A 17,523-nucleotide genomic window follows, 5' to 3' on the forward strand; every position below is an offset into this window, starting at 1 on the left:
CCCCTCCGAATTCCGGCACATTTTTTTATAATTATAAAGGTTTTTTTAGTATAGTCATGCTAGCCATAGTTAATGCAAACTATGAGTTTATTTTTTTGGATATTGGCAAAAATGGCCGCAATTCGGATGGGGGAGTTATTGATCAGACGGAGTTCGCTCGTCGTCTAAAGAACGGCACTCTGAACCTGCCATCCAGGGAGCAAACTGTTGAGGGTATGAGCTTTGTGTTTATCGCAGATGAGGCTTTTGCGCTTGGGGAGCATCTCATGAAGCCCTACCCTCAGAGGAACCTCACCCCAGACCAAAGGATTTACAACTACCGGTTGTCCAGAGCTCGCAGAGTTGTGGAGAATGCCTTCGGGATAATGGCCAACCGGTTCCGGATATTCCTGGCGTCCATAAACCTGGCACTGTACAAAGTGGATAATGTGGTCTTGTGTTGCTGCATTTTGCACAACTTCCTACGCAGGAATGCACAAAATTATGTATTGCAGCAACTGGATACTGACCCTGCTATGCCAGGTACAAGTGGAGAGGCCCAACCTTCTAACCAAGTGGAGTCCATGACGTCAATGGAAGTTGGACGGTCAGCATTGGCATCACACAGGGCCCGTCAGATCCGCCAGGAATATCTGGACTATTTCGTGGGGAGAGGAGCTGTGTCCTGGCAGCAATCACTGTCACACACCCATTAATCTTGTTAAAGATTGGACACACAAGATAAATGTCAGAGATATATTATTTTTCAACACATTAAAAAAAAATTGCAATGATTCAGTATTGTGGATTCTAATCATTTGGGCACATATGCCAAACACAATTATTTGGGTTAATCATGTGTTATATATGTGTGACTTTGGAAGGGTTAATACATTCATCAGTGTGTTTCTTTACTGTAGTCTCTCACTAGCTGATCCAAAGTGATGATGGCCATGTGTTATTTTTGAGCCAGTGGTGTAAATACAAGGGCCTTCTGCAGCCCACAAAATTTACACAAACCCTGTCACATTGAGAACTAGGTCACACCCATGGTTCATCTAATGTCACCTTACATTGGTGGTTCTTGTCCAGAAGTTGCCCATAGTATATATTTAATATAATACATTAGGGTATTAACAACGTACCTACACCTGTTATGTTGTGTTCATTTATGACATCCTTCTCACTGCCCACCAATGTTAGGATATGTCAGTGTTATGTGAAACTTGATCATTGTTCATCTCAAAGTGTTATATATATAAGTAATGGAAAGTGAACTAGAGCAACGAACAAGCAATACACTATAGATTACACTGATCTCCCTACACTGCCAATATCAATGCCATATTGAATCCTAGGACTGCTAGTACCTTGAGTGTTGAGTCACACTTATGCAATGTGGGAAGTCTGCGACTTTGCATCCTTCCTGCATCGCATAAGGGTGACCCACCACTTACTTTTTCCACAGGATTGTATTACACAAGTGTGAAGCACTGTGCGACCCAATCCTGATACATCAGAAATAAAGGGTCATGTGCGACTTGTGTGCGTGTTCAGTGTGAATGTAGCCATACAAAGTGTATGTCTCAATTCGCACTACACTCGCACAAAAGTCGCACATGATGCATTTATTCAGCTGCATCAGGATAGGATTGCACAGTCGTTCACACTTGTATGATCCAATCCTGTATGAAATGTCAGATCGCACTGTGATATGCGTATAAACGGATGGGATCTTTAACATTTCATTGACACCTCCAGCAACTCGCATATGGCAGTGTCCAAAATGCTTTCATTAACATGTAAATGTGGGAATAGGACAGCCATCATACATGTAATGCTTCATTACACAGCTTTAGATCTCGACCCCCCAACGAAAGTCAAATAAAGAATGGAACACACATTGTTGAATGTACAAACTTTTTTTTTCAAAACATTCACAGGGTTAGGGTTAGGGTTAGGGTTAGGGTTAGGGTGTTTTCAAGTTTTTTTCCCAAACGTGGGTACACTCTTAACAACTGAGTGCCATCAAGATATCATAAAATATTACAAAACTTTTGTAAGAAAAGGAACCAATAAAAACATAAAAAATGTCTTTAAAACTTTTTAAAATTTGGCAATCATGTCGACAAAATCTCGCATTTTTGATTGCAATGCCGTTGCTGTTTCCTTGATTTGCTCGAGGTCTGAGCAACATTGGAGTGCCTCACGTGTTAATTTTGCTAAAGTGCAAGTAGGTAAATCATGATCTGTAAAAAAATATACAACTGAGTCAATGTGAATCACCTACATGAGGTCATAATAGAGAAACATTTGGTGTCCAGGTTATTTTTAATTACTCTCGAGTTAATACCTACCCTGTTCTTATGCTCTTTTGCCCTAGGCTCTTCTTCTTCCTCCTGTCCTCCTCTGATCCTGTTGCTGATGATTCTGCCGGTCTCCTGAGCTTACTATATATTCATTAGGGGTGTGAACGCATGATGACGTCATTGTGAGGGCATGGTCGTAATGTATATATATTAAGCTACAGAGAACAGAGACGGCCAAAATGCACGGCAACAGCATTGGAGGAGGACAGGAGGAAGAAGAAGAGCCTAGGGCAAAAGAGCAGACAACATAAGAGCAGAAGATTGGACAGCAGAAGAGTGGAGAGGAGAAGATCCAAAGAGCAAGAGTGGAGAAGACCGGATGAAGATATTTAAGAACATTTCATAAACGTCTCCTGTCGTTATTCACATACACTTTCATTTATGTGGTTAATGTGTAGGGGTACTATGTACCCCATACCCATTCACACAGTGATTGGTGTCCGGGATCTGGGGGCCACCCTTTGTTGAAGGTTGCTTCCAAAGTCCTAGGAACCCCCTGGCCGCATGACCCCCCAAAACCACCAGACAGGGTTGTGGGGATGAGGCTCTTGTCCTCCTCTACATGGGAGTAAGGTGCTTTTGGGTGTGCGGTGCAGAGGCCCCCTGGCCCAAAGCAACAAAACCCCCCATGTTGAGGGCATGTGTCCTGCTGTGGTCCAGGGGGTGTTTGTTCCGCTTGCTCGTTCTCTTTCCTGGCCTGACAAGCTGCATGCTTGTATAAGGGTCTGGTAGGGGTTTTGGGGGTAACCCACGCTGTTTTTTTGTTGTGGGCATACCCTCAAACTCAATACCACACACAAAAGGCCGGGTTGTGAACTTGGGGGGGACACCCACGGTGGGTTCTTCAATTTTTTGGTGTAGTTCCCCCTCAAAAATCTTCACAACGCAAGTGGCCCCGCAAGTCAGAGCATCCTGATCCGACTTACGGTGCGACTTCCATTCAAATAAAGAGGCTCCCATAGGGAACTAGTGTTGTAAATTGGAGGCTAAAAATAACACTGATAAAAATCATTCTGAAAAAACCTACGTGGGCACACAATTGGCTCTTGGACACTTGGTCCGGGATCCTCAAGATTTTGGGAAGTGGCTTCCACGCTGCTTGGCAAGTTGCCAGGAGATCTGGGTTCTGAGCTGGCTGGGGATGCCACATCCTGGCATGATGCAACATCTGCAATGTAAATTTGTAAGGGAATACAAGAATATAAGGTTAAACAATCATTGCAAATACACATATTTCTATGATCCCACTACACAAAAATCTGTGACTACCAACCTTCTTGTTGTTCTGGTGTCTGGTCACTTGTTGGCTCCACCAGAATAACCTCAGGCATAATGTCTTCATCTACATAATACAAAACATTGGCCATATCATAAAAGTCACAAGAGGTACATTTGTTAGGACATGGTGCCCTGCTTGATAGCTCTTTCAGTAACAAATATGAAGACATGTACATGGTTATCTACGAAAAATATGGTACATTAATGTTTCACAGTGCATAGGAACCAATTACCTTTAGTCGAATCTGTGCCACCATCTGGGCCCATGTCCTCCTCTTCTTCCACAACTGCCGATGGAGCTGCCAAACTTCTCCTCCTCCTTTCCCATTGTTTGGCACGGAGTTTACGTTTTTCTCCTATTTAAAGGTTTGAATAATAATCTGTGATTAATAGGAATGTTTGCTGAGAAGATTCGTGCAGGAAAGAACGTTCGTTGCAACACAATACATATATTTTTAACTATGGCTTCCTGACTTTTAATGTCATATACTAAAACATCAACAATAGATCGATCTAATCACGACATGACAACTAAAATGAGTAATCTAACTTTTTACATAGACATTATAATCTAGACATGTTAATACAACATACACCAAATTATAAAAAACATATTGCATGATTAAAAAATAAATAAATAAATAAAACTTACTTTTTTTCAAAATCCGATGGATTTGGGAAAGCTGATCCTGCTCACGGTGTTTCAGGTCAGACCACCGTTTACGAATCTGATCTTTCGATCGCTCCACACCGAATTTTTTTACCAAACAGGCCACCACCTTATCCATGATGCCATCTTTCCTGGCATTGGGCCGATCGTAATTTGCCAACTTGCCATCATAGTCCATTTTTTCTAAAATGGAGACCATCTCCACCATTTCTGCCTTTGTCATGGGTGTAGCCCTTGATTTTCTGGTGGCCCAATCACTTCGGCCCACACTAATTGAGCTCCCAGATTGTTGAGACATGGTTCGTAATTAAAAAACGATTGTTCCTCTGCTTCAGGTGTGAGTGTCGCATGTAGGCCTGATCTTCGGCACGTACACACCCCTGCACAAGCCCGCCACTGGAGGAGGAGTTGACGCCTGCGCTGTATTTAAAGGACGCAAGATCGTTCGGCCGACGATTTGCTAGCGGACATATCGAGGGTTGGAGCACGATCGAGCGGCGAATCACAAATTTTCCCCACAAACAAAGGTACGACTCTTTTAATAGAAAGTGTGTGTTTTGGGCCCTATACAGCTTTTATTAGGAATATCTTTATTATGTGCCAAAATACATGCTATTTTAATATGTTTTGTGTTGTGTTGTGTCTTGCAGGCATATACTGTCCTGCAATATGGTGGACAATTACACCAGCCACAACTTTCTAATAAGTTTCATTGATGAGTACAGGCAACTGCCGTGTTTGTGGCAAGTGAAGTCGGCAGAATATAAAAATAAGAAACTAAAAAAACAGGCCATGGAACATTTGGTGGCCTTCTACAAGCCCGTCTGTCCTGGGGCAAATTTTAATTATATACGCAAAAAATAAACAGCATTCGCACTGCCTACAGGCGGGAGGTAAAAAAAATAGAAGAGTCCACCCAGTCTGGAGCAGGTGCACGGAATGTACATGTACCATGGCTGTGGTACTATGATAACCTGCGGTTCCTGGCAGACACCTTGGAATCCAGGCTGTCAATTTCTACGCTGCCTTCGACTTCGGCAGAGGGCTCAGTGTCTGTAGATCCAAGCCAGGATGAGGATTTCCTGGAGGAGAGTTTTACTCAGGTATGGCATTTCACAATATATTGTCTGCTAAAATTTAATCATGTAACAAAATTATAAGCTAAACCATAATTGACCCTTTATGTAAACGGGCATAGCAAGGGGTTGGCATGACAGGCAACCGCCAGGGGCGCAGGCCAAGGGGGGTGGGTCACAAAAACATTGGCATTGTTTTAGTGTTTATTTTAACAATCCACTCAGCCTGCACACCCCAGAACCCCCAGTTTGCAGGCGGATTCATGCAGGTGTAAAACATTGAGAGCTGCTTCATGCAGGTGTAAAACATTGAGAGCAGCTGAGCCAAAAGACCAGGAGACTGAGACTGCCTCTCACTGCATCCCCAGCACACCTCCGGTCTTACAAACACTGCTGCATCCCCAGCACACCTCTGGTCCTAACAAACACTGCTGTAGCCTCAGCATTCCTCTGGCTCAACCTTTTTTAATACAAAACTAACAGCTCCTGCAAATGATCCATCCATCCTTGCTTCCATGTCTCTGGTCTCTCACTCTGGGTCAGCAAGGCAGGTGGCTTCCTTATTCCTGTTTCCCTGCACTGCTTCACCCTCAATGCCCTACATCAAGCCCTCTGCAAGTTCAGGCCCCTCTCTCTCTGCAACCCCCTCCTCTCTCTCTCACACCCCCTCTTTCTCTCCCTCTCTCTAGCTCTCAACCCTCTCTTTCTTTTTCACACCTGAGACAATGATTGCCCACTAGAGAGCTCTACACTGGGCAAACAAGGGGCAAATTAGAAACTTTTAATGCCCTTTAATTTTTTTTTTTGGGGGGTGGGTTACAGTTTTACATTGATCTTGGGGGGGGGGGGTTGTTGCCAAATACAGCTCCTCAACAAGGGCACTGGAGACCCTAGATACGCCACTGTATGTAAAGTCTGCTATTTGTTCACAATAATATAACAAACATGACTTTTTATATACACTATAACATTCTAATCAATTGTTCATTTCATCAACAGGGAAGTGTCACTGAGGAGGAGCCAGGTTGCAGCCAGGAGCCTGGGGAGCCTGCGGAGCCTGAGGAGCCTGTGGAACTATTTCCACCACCACCTCCTCCTGCCAAACGGAGGCAAAAGAGGAAGCACGTGGATGATATCACAGACGAATTCATACAGGAGGCCACCATAGCCCTACGTCGGAAACCGGAGGCCAATGAGTCCTTCGGCAACATGACGGCCAAAATTTTGGATAAGGTGGACCTCAGGCAGTGTCAGTATGCCAGAAAAATTATCCTCGATGTGCTGCAAAACGCAGAAAACGGCATACTTACTGAGCACAGCCATGCATGCCAGGAGCACCCGTGCCCTCCACTTCCACCTCCACAACACCCACCACCTCGCCAAATGCCACATGGCCAGTGGCAATATGGCCAGCAGGATCCAAACCTGCCCTCATGGCAACCTGATTTCAGTTACCAGCAACTTTAATTTTTGTAACCCCCTATTATTTATTTTACCCCTGTTTGCCAGTTTCTAGTTTAATTTTGTCCAAATGGACCTTTTTTATGTTTAGTTATACGGAAAGTATTAATGTTTTCTTTGGTTTTTTTTGCTGAGATACAAAAAATAAAGAAAATGAAAATAAAAAATGGCCTATCTGAATTTGTTAACATGTTTAATATTGTGCATAACCTGAAAAATATGTTTTAGACATTAATTCATACAAGAATAAAGGGTCATATCAATAGTTAGATCTTTGCTGTTTACAAAATAATAATGGTGAAGAGTTCAAATTATTTAATTCTAAAATTCGATAGAACAGATAGAATAGACAAACATTATCTTCATCATAACAGAACACATGCCTTTTTATTAGAAAAGTATGGCATTATGAGCCGCATCTTCCTTCTTCTCACATTTATCAAGATGAGCATGTGCTCCGCATTTCACCTATTTCTTGGACTGCTGCGAGCCGAAAGTTCTTTCTGAATAAAATGTTGAGTTTACTAGAGAAAATTCTTCCGGGAACTCATTTGGTTTGATCATGCATGTTGGGATTTGTAGCTGTGTGTCGGACGAATTCTGTACTGACAGGCGAACAATCGTCCGTTCTGGTGTCCCCAGACAAAAATTTTCATGTTTGCAAGAAAGACTTTTGTCCGCGGATTGTGCGCAGACAGCTGTCGGAGGCACCATACTAACACGCATACAATCGGCAGATCTTTCGTCCGCCGACGTTTGTATGACGACGATCGGTACGTGTGTACGGGCCTTAAAGTACGTAAAAATATACAGCTACATTTAAAGAAAATAAATTGTGCTGTTCACCAGGACAATGCACTCCAATAACAGGGATGATTCTTCCTGGAGAGGCTTTTTAATGTTTAAAAAAACGAATCACCTCAAAACCCAAACCTGTCCATTAAAAGGACAGAGCGCATTGTTTACTAAGCTTGTATATAAAAACATGGCGTGGGGTCGCTGGTAAAATAATTTTATTGCCCCTAAACCCAATATATAATATGTAATTTCTGGGGAAATGATAAAGGGACGGGGTCACATCGAGTAAACAGACACCAAACATGTCACCTTATAACTGACCACATCTGTGAAAGGGGGAAGGGCCATGGTACCCCAAATTGTCCATAGAGGGCGCTTTATAAGCATTTCCAGTGTGTTTGCACCCTCATGTGTGCACAGGGGACCGGGCTACTTATCTATTATTTTACATTTATTTTATTATCTTTTACATTGTTTATACTTTTTGTTATAAAAAAATCCCATCAAAAATGTAAAAAATCAAATTTCTTCATCAATTTATCCCAATTTGTATTCTGCTACAAAAATCCCAATAACTATATATTGATTGGTTTGCACAAAAAATGATCGCGTCTGCAAACTATGGGATATACTGGAATTTTATTTTATACTAGTAATGGCGGCGATCAGCGACTTATAGTGGACTGCAACATTGCGGTGGACAGTCTGACACTAAGGGCCTAATTCAGTATAAGTTTGGAGTAGAGCTGCTCACTTCTCCAGAAATAACTCCAGCCTAAACTCATTGCATCCTAATTAGGTAATTCGGAGTTGAAGTTAACTTAGGCTGAATTTGAGTTTGGAGTTAACCAAAATCCCTTTGTGTTTTTCATAAAAGGAAATTTGTCTATTCTGAATCACTATTATACAGCAATGTCATCTATTATGGTTTATTTTAATTTTAAGGTATAGTTAAGTATCTTATGTGTTTTAACCTTTAGATTTACTAATAGCAGACTACACAGCTGTCTAATTAGCAATCTTCATTCTTTATTTATCTGAAAATTTCAGGCATATCTGATTGTATTCAGCACTTTGGTGTAGTGGTCTATGCTCATAGACAAAGACTGCTAGGTCATGAGTTCAAGGCCCAACCATGTTAACACCTTGTGTGCTCACAGTTGTGTGTCATTATTTTTTTTGGCCACATCACCTAAAATTGCATGTCAATGGCCATGTATATTCAAGAAACAAACATGCATATGTGCAGGGTGCAATTATGCATTTGCCAAGTTTCAGTATTTATTTACAGCTGTCTAAAATTTAAGGAGGTGATGGCACCAGAGCTGGTACAAGGGGGGGGGGGCGGAAGGGTCGGATGCCCCAGGCGGGACAATTTATTGGAGGGAGGGGGGCGCAATTGAAGTGTGCCTGAAATCTGGCTGGACAACTTTGTATGTAACTGTACATACCAGCCGCTAACAGCTGTACCTGCAACAATGTGCCGAGTGCGCTCCTGCACCCGGCACAAGCATAGAACAGACTAGCTTTTCATTTCCTTTCCTCCCTGTCAGCGGAGATACTCCCCCCCTGACAGGTGCTTCGTAGTCCCGGCCCGGCAGGCACGCGTGACGTCACTCACAGAGAAGCCGGCTGGAGGCGGGATGGGAGGACTCAGAGGAGCAGAGGAGAGCTGCTTGAGCTGCAAGAAACCTAGAGTAGTCGAGTAGGAACTAAGCACTGCATATACACAGACATCACACTGACAGGTATGTGGGAGGCTATATTATTGGCAGCCTCCAGCTCGCATCCCTGACTGTCTGTCTGTCTGCAGCTGGCTCCAGGCTCGGGGGTGGGAAGCACTGATTTTCCAGTGGGTATTTGTTAGGTCAGACGCGGCTCGTTCTCTCTCTCTCCGGGTTAGAGAGCTGCAGGGGGGATGGGGAGCGACGACAGACTTCCTGGCAGAAGGGAGATGTGACCATGAAGACTTTCCAGAGTTGACTGATTCCAGCTGTAAAAAAAAGTTCTATATTGTGTGAAGGGATGAATGGACCACTGTTCTTCTATTATTGACAGCGATTAGGGATTTACACACAAAGTATTGTAAAAATGCAAATCATACAAATTCATTAAATCCATCATATAAAATCAGCAGCTGATCAGCCACAGGACTATTCTATATTCAGAGACCACCTTCAGGTAACACGCACATGTGAGTAGATGACCCCCTCTACACAGCATCATGCATATACATGAAATGCCTCATAGGGGTAAATTATTCAGTCCTGACCTTTGCACTCTATACATGGGTGTAATTATCAAGTGTGGTTAATAGGCATGGGTAAGATGACTGATCATGCACAACCTGGGGGGGGGGCGCAGTTTGGCATGTTCGCCCTGGGCGCTGGATGACCTTGTCCCAGCACTGGACGGCACACTTGGGATTTGAACTCATGCTTGCAGTGTTTATAGACAGGAACACTAACCACTAAACCATTGAGCTGAGCATGATTACCCATGGAATATTTATTCCCATGTTTCAATAGTTAACCACTTCCTTACAGGGCAGTTACACCCCCTTCCTGCCCAAGCCAATTTTCAGCTTTTTATACTGTTGCATTTTGAATGACAATTGTGCGGTCATGCAACCCTGTACCTAACACAAATGTATGACATTATTTTCACACAAATATTGCTTTCTTTTGGTGGTATTTGATCACTGCAAGGTTTTTTTTTTTAATTGCCAAAAATAAGACCTACATGTTTGACCCCTAAAAAAATGTGTCATTGCCAAAAAATTGCCATTTGCAATTTATTTTAATGAGATTTTGCTTTATTTTAAAAATGGCGCACACAGACAATTAAAATGTATTGGAAATGTTTTACCTAGGCCAGTGATGGTAACCCTTAACCCCCCCCCCTAGATGTTTTTGACCTACATTTCCCATAATGCTCATGTACTCTGCAGTGTAGGTGAGCATCATGGGAAATGTTACAAAACACCTGTGTTGCCAAGGTTCATCATCACTGACCTAGGCCAGCTAAAAAGGTGAGTGAGCGCTGTAGAAATCTTTTATTAAGTAATCATTTTTAGTGATTTTTTATTAAATGTTTTATTTACATTCATCCACAGAGGCTGAATGGAAATTTTGTATAATTCCTTAATTTATATATATTTTTAGCTTAATATATACATACACACTTTAATTATTTCTTACAATTTAGCCCCCCCACACACTCCTCCCCCCACACCCACACTCCTCCCCCCACACACACACACACACTCCTCCCCCCCACACACACACTCCCCCCCACACACACACTCCCCCCCCACACACACACACACTCCTCCCCACACACACGCTCCCCCCCACACACACACACTCCTGCCCCCCACACACACACACACAAACTCCTCCCCCCCACACACACACCCCCACCCACACACACACACACACTCCTCCCCCCCACACACACACCCCACCCCCCCCACACACACCCCACCCCCCATACACACCCATACACAATTCGCTGGAGTACAGGGAGAAACCCTACCCATGTTCATACTGTACTTGCTGCACACACACAAAAAATACAAGAAATGGATTACATTCAATAGACACAAAAGATATCTGAATTACATCCAGACAAATATGAAGAAAAGAAAACAAAAAAACAGGAGCTGTGTACAAATGAATAAGCTTTATTGAACATGTATAAAACATCAGTAATCACTCAAGCAGGCATGTGAAATTTGAAATGCCCCCCCCCAAAAAAAAAAAAAAAAAAAACAAATCAAGTAATTTTTATTCAAATTACAGTGCAACGATACAACATATGATGGATAGAGCTTACAATATCCAAAAGTCAAGCAAAATAAGTTGTAGACACCTTAGTATTAAGCATAAAACATACCCAACATACTTTTAGGTTTATTGTTTGCATGAGCCTGCCTTTTCATTTAAATACCATCAAATCAGTAGAACATACAGCTACACAGAGGCATGAAAATAAAAAAAAAAACACGTATAGAGTACATAAAGACACACTTTGCAAAAACGATACCAAACATTTAGAGCATGAAAAGTATTCATCCAACAAAATACACTTACTGCAATATGGGTTCTTAGGCATGCCAGCAAACCCCCCACCCCCAAAAGCAAATTTGGACACAAAGACATGTGGCCCTGCTGCCAGAGGCCAAATGAGCTGCTCTTAAACTTCCCTTTATATAACCTTGGTTAAACTACAACCACCCAGTATAGGAAACGCCCAGCAAAGTAATTAATTCGGTATGTTGGGTCCTAAACCAAAATCATACAATTTCTGTCCAATTTACTTGAAATTTACCTTCAAGTATGTAGTACAACGGCCTACCTAATTAGATACAAGGGAATGTGTTGTTTAGCTTTGACCCCACATTATGTGGTTTGTGGTAGATCTACCAGAAAATTGTACAACAAAAGTTGAACATGTATGGCCAGCCTAATGGGCCATACACGCTATAAGATTTTCTGAAGACTTTTTTTCCTTTAGATTTACCAAAACCAGATCATATGTGGTCAAACCTAAACACTTTCAATTTGTAGGCAATCTGGCAGGCACTTGTACTACATAGAAAAGGTAAATCTGAAGGAAAAAGTCTTCAGAAAATCTTATAGTGTGTATGGCCCTTTAGGCTGGCCATACATGTTCAATTTTTGTTGTACAATTTTCTGATAGATTAACCACAAACCACATAATGTGAGGTCAAAGCTAAACAACACTTTCACTTGTATCCAATTAGGCAGGCCGTTGTACTACATACTTGAAGGTAAATTTCAAGTAAATTGGACAGAAATTGTAAGAAAATTGGATCATGTATGGCCAGCCTTAGGCTTTGTGCTCATGCTGAGATTATTGAAAGCATTTTATTATGTGTGTTGACTTGTAAGAAACTTGGATCATGTTTGGCCAGCCAAACACTCATTTATTAGTGAACTGATGATAAAGGCAGGCCTTTATACTACATACTTGAAGGTAAATTTCAAGAAAATTGGACAGAAAATTGTAAGAAAATTGGATCATGTATGGCCAGCCTAAAGGGCCATACACATTATAAGATTTTCTGAAGACTTTTTCCTTCAGATTTACCTTTTCTATGTAGTGCAAGGGCCTGCCAGATTGCATACAAATTGAAAGTGTTTAGGTTTGACCTCTGGTTTTGGTAAATCTAAAGGAAAAAGTCTTCAGAAAATCTTATAGTGTGTATGGCCCATTAGTCTAAATTAAAAAGCCACTTTGTGCTCATGCTGAGATTATTGAAAGCATTTCTTATGTGTGTTTACTTGATGTAGTATTTTTTATATATATATATATATATTTTTTTTTTATTTTTTTTTTTTGGGGGGGGGGGGGGGTTTGAATTCTGAGTTCTGGGGTTCCACTGCATATGTTAAATCAATTTGCAAATTCTCAGATTTGCAAGCTCAAACACTTTGCTATTTTTCAGAGTGTAATGTGGCTCTATATAGGAAGCAACACTAATATGGCTCCCCACTCAACCAACCAACAAATATATTAATTTCAAACATATACAATGTATTATTTTTGGGGAGAAGCTATATTAGTGTTGCTTGTCATATATAACAACAGACAGTTGTAGGTAGTTTAGGTATTTGAACACCCAAATACATTGTTGCATGGCAGATGTGCTAACCACTTGGATATTTTGGTCAGTTTATTTAATCAAGCTCAAGCTCAATATATATTTGCAACATTTTGCAAAACACAATTTACACAAACATAATCACTTTGTTACATTTATTTCATAATATATACCACTGATAGTTTCTTAGCCTATCAATTTATATTTAAAATACAAATTTTTCACAGAAATAAATGTTTTAAACACCTATATATAATTTCCTGCATGCAGGATTATTTTTAAAAATTTGTTGATTTTATACAGGTCCCTCTCAAAAAATTAGCATATTGTGATAAAGTTCATTATTTTCTGTAATGTACTGATAAACATTAGACTTTCATATATTTTAGATTCGTTACACACAACTGAAGTAGTGCAAGCCTTTTATTGTTTTTAATATTGATGATTTTGGCATACAGCTCATGAAAAACCTATCTAAAAAAATTAGCATATTTCAGCCGACCAATAAAAAAAAAAGTGTTTTTAATACAAAAAAAGTCAACCTTCAAATAATTATGTTCAGTTATGCACTCAATCCTTGGTCGGGAATCCTTTTGCAGAAATGACTGCTTCAATGCGGCGTGGCATGGAGGCAATCAGCCTGTGGCACTGCTGAGGTGTTATGGAGGCCTAGGATGCTTCGATACCGGCCTTGAGCTCATCCAGAGTGTTGGGTCTTGCGTCTCTCAACTCTCTCTTTACAACATCCCACAGATTCTCTATGTGGTTCAGGTCAGGAGAGTTGGCAGGCCAATTGAGCACAGTAATACCATGGTCAGTAAACCATTTACCAGTGGTTTTGGCACTGTGAGCAGGTGCCAGGTCGTGCTGAAAAATGAAATCATCTCCATAAAGCTTTTCAGCAGATGGAAGCATGAAGTGCTCCAAAATCTCCTGATAGCTAGCTGCATTGACCCTGCCCTTGATAAAACACAGTGGACCAACACCAGCAGCTGACATGGCACCCCAGACCATCACTGACTGTGGGTACTTGACACTGGACTTCAGGCATTTTGGCATTTCCCTCTCCCCAGTCTTCCTCCAGACTCTGGCACCTTGATTTCTGAATGACATGCAAAATTAGCTTTCAGCTGAAAAAAGTACTTTGGACCACTGAGCAACAGTCCAGTGCTGCTTCTCTGTAGCCCAGGTCAGGCGCTTCTGCCGCTGTTTCTGGTTCAAAAGTGGCTTGACCTGGGGAATGCGGCACCTGTAGCCCATTTCCTGCACACGCCTGTACACGGTGGCTCTAGATGTTTCTACTTCAGACTCAGTCCACTGCTTCCGCAGGTCCCCCAAGGTCTGGAATCGGTCCTTCTCCACAATCTTCCTCAGCGTCCGGTCACCTCTTCTCGTTGTGCAGCGTTTTCTGACACACTTTTTCCTTCCCACAGACTTCCCACTGAGGTGCCTTGATACAGCACTCTGGGAACAGCCTATTCGTTTAGAAATTTCTTTCTGTGTCTTACCCTCTTACTTGAGGGTGTCAATGATGGCCTTCTGGACAGCAGTCAGGTCGGCAGTCGTACCCATGATTGCGGTTTTGAGTAATGAACCAGGCTGGGAGTTTTTAAAAGCCTTAGGAATCTTTTGCAGGTGTTTAGAGTTAATTAGTTGATTCAGATGATTAGGTTAATAGCTCGTTTAGAGAACCTTTTCATGATATGCTAATTTTTTTAGATAGGAATTTTGTTTTTTCATGAGCTGTATGCCAAAATCATCAATATTAAAACAATAAAAAGGCTTGCACTACTTCAGTTGTGTGTAATGAATCTAAAATATATGAAAGTCTAATGTTTATCAGTACATTACAGAAAATAATTAACTTTATCACAATATGCTAATTTTTTGAGAGGGACCTGTACAGTTTCACTAAACTAGGTTAATTATTTGGGAATTGTGGTCTCTGAGGTTTTTTTTTTAATTTTTTTTTTGTTTTTGTTATCTTTATACCAAACATACATGCACTGGCACCTTAAAAATTAATATAGTTTGATTCGATTAGTCCATCAAAAATTTTTAATAAATAAAAATTATTTAAGCTTGAATTGGGTCTAAATAGAATATATATATATATACTGTAGATATATAGATAGATATATATATATATATATATATACACACACACACACACACACACACACACACACACACACACACACACACACACACACACACACACACACACACACACACACACACACACACACACACACACACACACACACACACACACACACACACACACACACACACACACACACACACACACACACACACACACACACACACACACACACACACACACACACACACACACACACACACACACACACACACACACACACACACACACACACGTTAGGTAGTTAAGTGGTTAGCACAGCTGTCTTGCAACAGTGTATTTGGGTGTTCGAATCCCTGAACTACCTACAACTGTCTGTTGTTATATATAACAAGCAACACTAATAGGGCTTCTCCCCAAAATGAAACATTGTATATGTGCGAAATGAATATATTTTTGGGTTGGTTAGATATAGGAAGTAACAATAATATACTGTTTTTTGCATATATATATATATATATATATATATGCATATGCAAAAACCCATATATTATTGTTACTTTCTATATCTAACCAACCCAAAAATATATTAATTTCACACATATACAATGTTTCATTTTTGGGGAGAAGCCATATTAGTGTTGCTTTTCATATATATATATATATATATATATATATATATATATATATATATATATATATATATATATATATATATATATACACACACATAGGCAAATCAATAAATAAAACGTATATATATATATACATATATTTATTTTTTGGGCATATATATAGACATACATAGATATGTGCAAAAAAAAAAAAAAGATATGTGCATTTCTCTCATTAGCGCTGGAATAGCGCAGGTTTACCACAAATTTGCGGCTCTATTTGCCACAAATTCACTATAACACCCACTAACGTTTTCAAAAACGTTATTTTCAGCCTAATTTTTGGTATGGAGCATGCGCACATGGGCTATCTGCCAGAAATTGATTCTGGAGCTATTTTTGCATTTTACACTTTTATTAATATCTTTTTTCTACTTAACTTTTTCACACAGTTTAAAAGCAGTTTAGCTCAAAATCATATAACACATCTTTCCCACACATTTTTTATTTTTTTCCTGCCATATTTTGTGATTTTGAAAAAATTAGTCCACCTTTTAGCTGGACTGTTTTTAAGTCCAGTTCTGAAGTTATTTGATCTTAATGAATTTGACACTGCTCATAATGTTTCTGATGGTGTTATAGTGAATTGCATTTGCACCTAAAAATAGTAAAAATGGAGGTAAAATAGAACAAAATCAGCGTTGGAGGTACAATGAATTAGGCCCTCAATGACCTGATATGATGTAATCATAGATATCTCACCCTGCCTGACACACGTACCCGGCCCTCAAAACACTGCTAGCAATGAATCACTCACTGGCGCTGCACTGTCTGATATGATGCAATCAAAGACATCTCGCCCTGCCTGACACACATTCTAGCCCTCCCTACACTGCTAGCAATGTTTCTGCAATGTTTGACAAACTCCAAAAAAAAATACTCTCTCCCTGCCTCAAACGCGTGCCTGTCCCTGTCTCATCGCCTACACAATGACACTACACGCTGCGGCTGCGCGAGCAGCCTTTATGTAGTGTGGGGCGTGTATTTGGCCCCTGAGCTATAATTGGCTAAAGACAGCCTGCCTTTAGTCCAGTCATGGCAGAGATAATTCGATTGGCCAAAGCATGAGGTCAGGGTGCATGCTTTGGCCAATCACATAACACACTGCACGCGCGGGGCGTGCAGTGCATTATGGGAAACTTGAATTTCCCACGAAGAAGCACATTTGTTCGCCATTCGATGAACAATCGAAAGAGCGATGTTCGAGTCAAACTTACCTTCGACTCAAACTCAAAGCTCATCCCTATTAAGCACTAGTGCCCCCTCGTTCCCCCATTGAGCACCAGTGATCCTGTTCTCTCCCCACTAAGCAACAGTGCCTCCCTTGCCCCCCTCACTGATCACCAGTGCCCCTCTTGCCCCCCCCACTAAGCACCAGAGCACCCCTTCTCTCCCCACTAAGCACCAGTGCCCCCTGGTACCTCCCCTGAACTTCAGTGGCCTTTTGGTAACCAATGAGCACCGGTTCTCCCATTGGTACCTATC

This window comes from Pelophylax lessonae (assembly GCF_965119305.1).
Source record: "Pelophylax lessonae genome assembly, chromosome: 1".
NCBI classification, from domain to species: domain Eukaryota; kingdom Metazoa; phylum Chordata; class Amphibia; order Anura; family Ranidae; genus Pelophylax; species Pelophylax lessonae.